We start from the raw sequence: 8,151 nt of genomic DNA, 5'->3' as shown, positions 1-8,151 counted from the left end.
GCGGTGAAGGGCAAGGGCGAACTTAGGAAACACATAAGAAATGATGGGACTGTGTATCCAAGAATGTGTCTAAAATATGAAGTCTACAGCTGCACCTGTAGTCCCAGCCACTTGGGAGGCTGAGGCAGGGGGATCATTTGAGCCAATAGTCACTGCACTTCAGCCTGGGCACACAGCGAGATCCTGTCTCTAAAATAAATGAATAAATAAAATAAAATACAAAGAAATGGGAGGTCTCCAAAATGATGGATTAAGGATCAAAAACATCTCCCAGGAACACAGGACAAATCCCCTCGGCACTGCTGGTATGAACCAAAACACAGATTCCAAAACACGTCGGATTCTCAGTGCATTCCTGATTCTTGACCTTGTTTGAGGTTGTAGTTTGTCCCTGCCAGTGTTTGGCCCTCCTTTCCCTGCCTTGCACCTTGTCCCCCTCCCCCATGGGACCCCCACCCCATGAAAACATATCTTTTTTTTTTTTTTTTTCTGAGAGAGAGGATCTCACTTTGTTCCCCAGGCTGGAGTGCAGTGGACTGATCATAGCTCACTGCAGCTTGAAACTCCTGGGCTCAAGCGATCCTCCACATCAGCCTCCCAAGTAGCTGGGATTGCAGGTATGCACCACCATGCCTGGCTAATTTTTCTTACTTTTTGTAGAGATGGGGTCTCACTATGTTGCCCAGGTTGGTCTCGAACTCCTGGACTCAAGTGATCCTCCCATCTTGGCCTCCCAAAGTGCTGGGATTACAGGTGCGAGCCACCACACCCAGCTTACAGTGTCTTTACAGCCAAATGAAGTATAAATGTGTGGATTATACATCCTCAGAGAGTGGAATGAGCCTCTCATAATCAAAGCACATATGTCAGATGTTCTAAAAATTAACAACACTGAACAAATACTGCGACCCCTTTTCCTTTTTAATGTGTATCTGTATCTCCTTTCAAATATATACTTTACCTGTTTGCTATAATTCCCCTTGTTTTCAAGATGTATATTTGAATTGCTTTTTAAATGTATATTTTCTTTACTTCCTCTGTTTCCAAAGTATAGCGACTTGAATTGCTTTCCAGATATATACTCTAAGAATGTTTATGATGAGTGCAAGGACTGTCTCCACCGTGGATCCTCACAGTGGTGCAGAGAGAGCAGAGTGAACCCCATGTGTCAAAGAGAACCTTAAAACCTAAAGTCAGCAGTCACCCAGCTCTGGATAGCGGACTCTCCTCTCACTTTTTCCTGTATACATATTATTTAGGAAACTACAACAGTCATATGACAAAAAAAGAAAACTAACGACAAAGAAATATGTGACCCAAATGCAACAAGAATAATAATAGTAGCCAATGGTTAATGAATATTTACCATGTGTTAAGCAAGGAAATATCTCAACTTATCCCTATGAAACCTTACAAGGTGGTTATTATCGTTCCCATTTATTGAGGAGAGATTGAGGCTCATGGAGGCTGAGTGACTTATCAAAGGTTCTACAGCTAATGAAGGGTCCAAGGTAGGACTGGACCCCAGTCTGTCCTCTTCTAGAACCAGATTTCTCACTCCTGCCCTCTGCTGCCTCCTGGGCCTGGGCAGCTCTTGGGGGACAGCCAGTGATTACAGAATCCTTTCTTCTGTGGTTTTTTTTTTTTTTTTTTTTTTTTAAGACAGAGTCTCACTCTGTTGCCTGGGCTAGAGTGCCATGGCATCAGCTTAGCTCACAGCAACCTCAAACTCCTGGGCTCAGGCAATCCTCCTGCCTCAGCCTCCCAAGTAGCTGGGACTACAGGCATGCGCCACCATGCCCGGCTAATTTTACTATTTTTAGTAGAGACGAGATCTCACTCTTGCTCAGGCTGGTCTTGAACTCCTGGCCTCAAGCAATCCTCCCACCTCAGCCTCCCAGAGTGCTAGGATTACAGGCATGAGCCACTACACCCGGCCAGAATCCTTTCTTAAGCAAAGACACTAGTGTTCACTTTCCTCTTCAAAATTGTCAAGAAAAGTCATTAAAACCCTATCAATGTACATATCACAATCTCCTAGTGCACCTTCTACAAAAATCCCTCTTGAAAAATCAGCATCAGCGAGTCCTCGTTCCCAACCCAAAAATAAATTTCTTGTCTCCTAAGTACGATGAAAGAATGAGAATTGAATGGTAAGGAACTACCTTGGAAACTCATTCATTGTTTTTTGTTTGTTTGTTTGTTTTATTTTATTTCCAGTACAACTCATACCTTTAGAAACTCATTCATTGTTGCTACTGTTTATCTTCAACTTTTTTATGATTATGAAAATTTTAAAACATACACCAAGTAGAGCAGCGCAGTGACCCCTCACACATACATCACTTACATTCCACAGTGATCAAAATCGTGCCACAGGTCTGTCTATTTTTTTCCCTTTGCTGAAGTATTTTAAGGTAAATTCCAGGTGTCATGGTGTGGTATCATTTCACCCCTGCATGTTTTAGCATGCATCTCTAAAGTATACACACATTTTCTCACATAAACACAATGCTATTATCACACCTTAAATTTAACAATTCTTTGCCGTGATCTGATACTGCGTACTCAATAACTGTTTCAAAAAAAACCACCTTTTTATGACTGACATGTTTGAATTAGACTTCAAAGTAGCCCACACATTGCATGTTAAGGGCATGTGAAGGCTCTTCAATCTCTTTTGTTCTGGAACAGTCTCTCCATTCGCCATCACCCCCTGTTCCCCAAGCTTCCTCCCTTTTTTTCCATGCCATTGACTTGTTGCAGATATAATCTGTTTTAATGTTTACCCCAAAAATCATGTGTACATCAAATAATATGTAGTTATAAAAAAATACCCATAAACATTGATGTCATAAATAGGGATGTGTAGCATTTTTGAGCTCTAGGAATGGATTCCACCATATCACATGTAAATCTATTGCTTAACTTTTATATCCTTGACTTGCACGGTATGTAAGAAATAAAAGCACTGCCTGTGGTGGGAAAATGTGTCAACCAAAAGAGTGGCCCGAAATAGGAGGTGTCCGGGAAATGGAGATCCAAGGGAGAGAAGGAATTTGGTAATTTACCCCTTCTATTGGGCAGGCGTGAGCATCCACTTCCCAGGCGCCATGGATGCATCGGTGGGCAAGACGGTCCTTGCCACAGGTTGCTCACTGTCTTCGCGAATGTCCTTGCAGCCTCTCCATCCACCCCCACGTACCTTCCTTTTCCTCCTCCCTTGGTGACCTCTGATGACCTTCCAGCCTCCAGGTCCCTTGCTGAGTGGGTAGAGGTGCCTGCTGACTGGTACATATATGCAATTCCCTGGGAAGATCTATTATATTTAGACTTTTACAATTTTGATTCCCTGCTGAGAGTTAACACATTGGTATTTGGAACTGCCAGACAGTCCCTTATGAGTTTGGTTACTGTGTGTCAGCCTCCAAAAACCACACCCAGTCTGGCTGTCCTGACAAAGTGGCATTTGGAGCTCTAGGCCTGAGTGGCTGCCTGGGGTTCTGCTGCCATGGCCAGAATGGCTCTTTTGGAAGACCAGCTGCCCACACCCCACCCACTAAACATCTCAGCCCGGTGGATGAGGCCTTCCGGGACCTCTTCTCCACCTCTCCTCACCCTTATTCTATCGACCCATGGCCCTCTCATTGCTCCCCTCCCTGTCCCCACTGTCCCTTTACCAGCCCAGACACCACCCTCCCACCCCCGGACTATTCCAACTAACTCCTAACTTGTCTCGGTATATTCTAGCCTTGCTCTGCTTCCAAGTCTTTTTCCACAGTGACCTTTTAAAATGCAAATCTCATGCTATCATTCCCCTACTGAAAAACCTTAAGTGGCTCCCTTGGCAGGACATCTGAGGCTGCTTCCCATGTGGTGCCAGCTCCCTCCCACTCTGCGCCCACTCCACACCACTGTGCCCCCTCTGCATACAGTCCCAGCGCCTGTGCCGCCCCTGCCAGAGGCCCTTCTCCTGTGCCCACCCACCTGCCTGTGTGCTGGAGTAACTCATCCCTACTTACCCCCTTCTAGACTCACCTCAGACACCCCCGGCTCCAGGAAGCCCATTCCCCCTGTGGAGCGGGCACTGCCACAGAGCCCTGTCTTCCCCCACCGCAGTGCTGGGCTGTCAGTTCCCTGAAGGGGACCATGTCTCATCTCATCTAGCCAGTGCCTGACATGCCGTGAATAATTACCGGATGATTGCAAAAGTGATCTTTTAAGACAGCGTGCCTTCTCCGCTGCAGGCTGAACAACTCTCTCCTTCAACGACCCCTCCTTTGATGGAATTTCCATATTCCTCCTCTTCACGGCCTTCCCTGCAGGGTGCAGCTTGTCCAGGTTTTGTGTCCCCATTGGTGAAGCCGTAACTGGGGCAGGAGGGCACTCTTCCTGCCTCGCCGGCACCCGCTTGCATCGTTCCAGGAACCCCCCAGCTCCTGCCTCACTCTGCTCCTGAGCTCACTTCACCATCGGATCCGTGTGCAGGTGGTTTGGGATCCATTTTCAGACCCACACGAGTATTCCTTACATGTGATGTCACCATCTTAGATCCAGCCTGTCTGTATCGCTTAAGAGTTTTCTGGGTGCAAGGAACAGAAGCAAATTCTGGCTATATTTCTAAAAAGGAATTTGAAGGTTCTGGAAGGGTAACTCTCAGAATACAAAGAATGCTGAGCAAGCAGGACACAAGTGGGACAGGAAGCAGGACGGTTCTGGGAACCCAGGTGGCAGGAACCACCCAACGCACTTTAGGAGACCGGGCTATCAGGAGAGATCGGCCGTGATCCTGTTTTATCACCGTGCTCAAGATTCCGGCGCCTAGGAAATAGAGATGCGGCCGGACTGAGTCGCACTGCTGGCCCTTGGCAAGGAGGGAGCGTGTTGAGGGACAGTTCCCCCAACGCTGCACCCCTGGGGCAGGCAAAGCAAGATGCTGTTATCGGAAGGCAAGAGAGGGAAAAATACCGAAATCCACTGTTCTTTTGTCATGCCTTGGGCAAATTTTGGAGATTAAGGAAGCCAGGATGAGGAAGAGTCAGTGCAATGCGCAGTGTAACCTCGGGTCAGGCTCCAGCGGGTCCATTCGTGGCTCTGTTCTGAGCAGCGGAGCCCGGTGCCAGGTGGTCCTGAAGGCAGCTGTGCACCAGAGTTCAGAGTAGACCCCACTCAGGACAAGCTAGGACTTACGGAGTGTACACAGGCTCTGTGCTCACCACCCACAGATAATGCCAGGGACCGGGATCCAGCCCAACCTCCGTAGCTTGGCAGGCTTCCCTGCTGTCTGTTGGCCGGGACCCTCAGATGCCTCCTTCCTTCTCCCCCTGGGTCTTCCTCCTCGCCAGACCTGGCCCAAGTTGCTCTTGCTTGCCCCCTTGTGGCCATGTCCGGTATCACATTGCTCTCCTATCAACCTGCAGATAGGGACCCAGCTGTTTATTAATATCTTGAAAGCAAGCCAGTGGATTAAGCAAACATATTTTTCAAAGACTTGCCAAAGCAGATTTTTTTTGATGGATTGACTTCTGTAATGACGAGTCCTGTAAAGGTGTGAATGAGCAGTTACATCTGGCAAGCCACGTGGTAAGTCATCTACGTTGAAAAGAGTAGAAGCGCAGACACCAGGACTGTCCCAGAATGTTGCAAGGGTGAGACTGTGGTGGCAGTGTCCCTCTAGGAGACCAGACCTCTTTCGGAAGAAAGGTACACACTGTTGAAACGTCAGCCTGTCAACCCTTCACACGCCCTCCCACCAGGAACTTCCCTCCCAGCCCGCACACCCTTTGCCCAGGCTTCCCTGATCACACCAGAGACCTCTCACCCGCTCCAGGCTTGGCTGCCAGCACCCCCTCCCCACACCCAGCCAGCCACCACCACTTGCCAATCTCCATCCCCGTGTATTGGGCATCCCCAGAAGATAGACCGCACCTCATTCTCCAAAAAAAAAAAAAAGAAAGAAAGAAGGGAGAAGTCACGGTATTGAACACTATTGAACACTTAAGAATGATTATCTCCCTGAGACCTGTGGACATGCCACCTTACAGATGAGGTGGGCCCCAAAGCCCACACCCAGCCAGAGGCAGCAACAGCTCAATAAGTGGAGGTGTAGGGGCTGTGGGGCAGCTTCCTGACCAAATGGCTGCACCTACTGACTGGTTTAGTGCCTGAAATCACACCATGAGAGTCATTCCTCTGAGACTTTAAAGCTTTTTGGTTGGGAATTCTCATTGAAAATAGCGATTAATTAAGAAAGAGATAATTGGCCAGAATGTTTTATCAGTGGAGTCCTCTGTGTGTGTGTGTGTGTGTGTGTATAGAAGGATATTAACAAAGTCCCCAAATGATTTTTGCTTTTCATCATCATACAAACCCTTGCAATCAATAGAGAAGGATTTAATTTTTTAATTAAACTTTTTATTTGAATATAATTACAGATTTGCATATAGCTGTAAGAAATAATACAGAGATCTCATGTACTCTTAACTTTCAAGATGTGGTAACATCTTGAAAAACTACAGTACAATAGCACAACCAGGATGTTGACATTGACAGAGTCAAGGTACAGAGCTTTCCATCACTGCAAGAGTCCTCGTGTTGCCTGTTTATAGCCACATCTACTTCCCTTCCAGCCTCCACTCTGCTCATTTACCCCCAGCAATCATTAATCTGGTCTCCGTTCCTAAAATTTTGTCACTTCAAGAATGTTATACTAGGCTCTGGGAGCACTGGTCAGAGGCGGTCAGCAGAGGTTTCTCCCAGCCCAGTGATGGGCCTGAGCCTTGCAGGCCGCCCACCGCCCCTCGGCGGCCTCTGTGGGGTTCTGTGTCTGCTCGGCCCCATAGGGCGCTGAGTGCAAACATCCTGGTCGGCGGGTCCCCTTGAGTGTACAGGTCCGGGGTGGTAGAGGCTTCGTGTCCTAATCTCTGCAGCTGATGACTGTGAGGGATTGACAGCAGAATGTTCCTTTAGAAAAGGAATATTTACAAAAGAGTTGCACAGTCGAGAAGGCACTTGCCGATGCTAAAGCTCTTGTGGAAAGATTGACAGATCACAACGAGACAGCAGATCTCCGACTGAGAAAACCACAGCTCTCAACGAGCGGGTAGAAGCCATGAAACAGATTCAGGAAGAAATTTGAGAACTTAACGAAGTCTCAAGACATCAGCCAAGGTCCACATTAGCTATTGGAATCCAGCAAGAAAACAGACAAATCGCAGAATGCAACAGGAGAACCAAGAGTCGCGTACATCCTTAGAAGAACATCAGTCTGCCTTGGAATGTATAATGAGCAAGCATCGAGAACAAATGTTTAGATCGCTAATGCCTAGCGGGAAAGATGATCCGGGTATAATAATGAAGTTAAAAGAGCAGCACTCCGAGGCTGACACGGTACATGGAAACGACTTGGGAGAATTCTTCCTTGATGCATCCACACGTGCTTGAAGCCCCTGAGCACGGACTGGCGGGGAGGCACCGAAGGCGAATCAGAATGAAGTAGAAGCACCTGTGGACCAGGTGCCTGACCCGGCAGCAGAATGAGGAAAGCCATGGAAACTGAGGAGCACCAGGGTTGCAAGGAACAGGAACGGAGACTTCAACTTGAACAAGAAAGCAAAGGCTTGAGAGAGATCCTTCAAATAACCAGAAAACCATTTTTGACACTTAGGAAAGACAGGGCATTGAATAGTACTCATCCGCTTTAGTGCTCAGCAGTGACCTAAGTCTAAGGAAGAGCAAAGAGCTTCCACGTCTGTGAGCTTCTTACTTGGCTACAAATGGTCACCAGGGTTGGCCTGTAAGTGAATGAATGAATGAACAGAACACTCAGTTTCAACCCTTTGTTTGTTTGTTTAATGAGATGGTGTCTTGTTCTGTCACCTGGGCTGGAGTGCGGTGGCCTGATCATAGCTCACTGCAATCTCAAACTCCTGACCTCAAGTGATCCTCCCACCTCGGCCTCCCAGAATGCTAGGACTATAGCCGTGAGCCACCGCGCCTGGCCAACAGTTTTTATTTTTAAACTTTTCTATTGGTCTTTGGGAACATTTCCCTTAATTTAATGACACATTCATTCGAATAGTTTTTATCCCAGGTAAGAATTAAAGAAAGTAAGCTACGTAGTTGAGATTACATCTTAGGCAATTCATTGAG

At 47.2% G+C, this 8,151-nt stretch overlaps 1 pseudogene; it reads left to right on the top strand.

Annotated features, from left to right (window-relative positions):
* The first annotated feature begins 5,383 nt into the window (after nucleotides 1-5,383).
* LOC105813503 lies at nucleotides 5,384-7,756 on the top strand (annotated as a pseudogene).
* Nucleotides 7,757-8,151: the final 395 nt, after the last annotated feature.

The sequence above is a fragment of the Propithecus coquereli genome, unplaced genomic scaffold (assembly GCF_000956105.1).
Source record: "Propithecus coquereli isolate 6110/MARCELLA unplaced genomic scaffold, Pcoq_1.0 Scaffold281, whole genome shotgun sequence".
In the NCBI taxonomy this organism is placed as follows: domain Eukaryota; kingdom Metazoa; phylum Chordata; class Mammalia; order Primates; family Indriidae; genus Propithecus; species Propithecus coquereli.
This window is presented reverse-complemented; position numbering and strand designations above follow the sequence as displayed.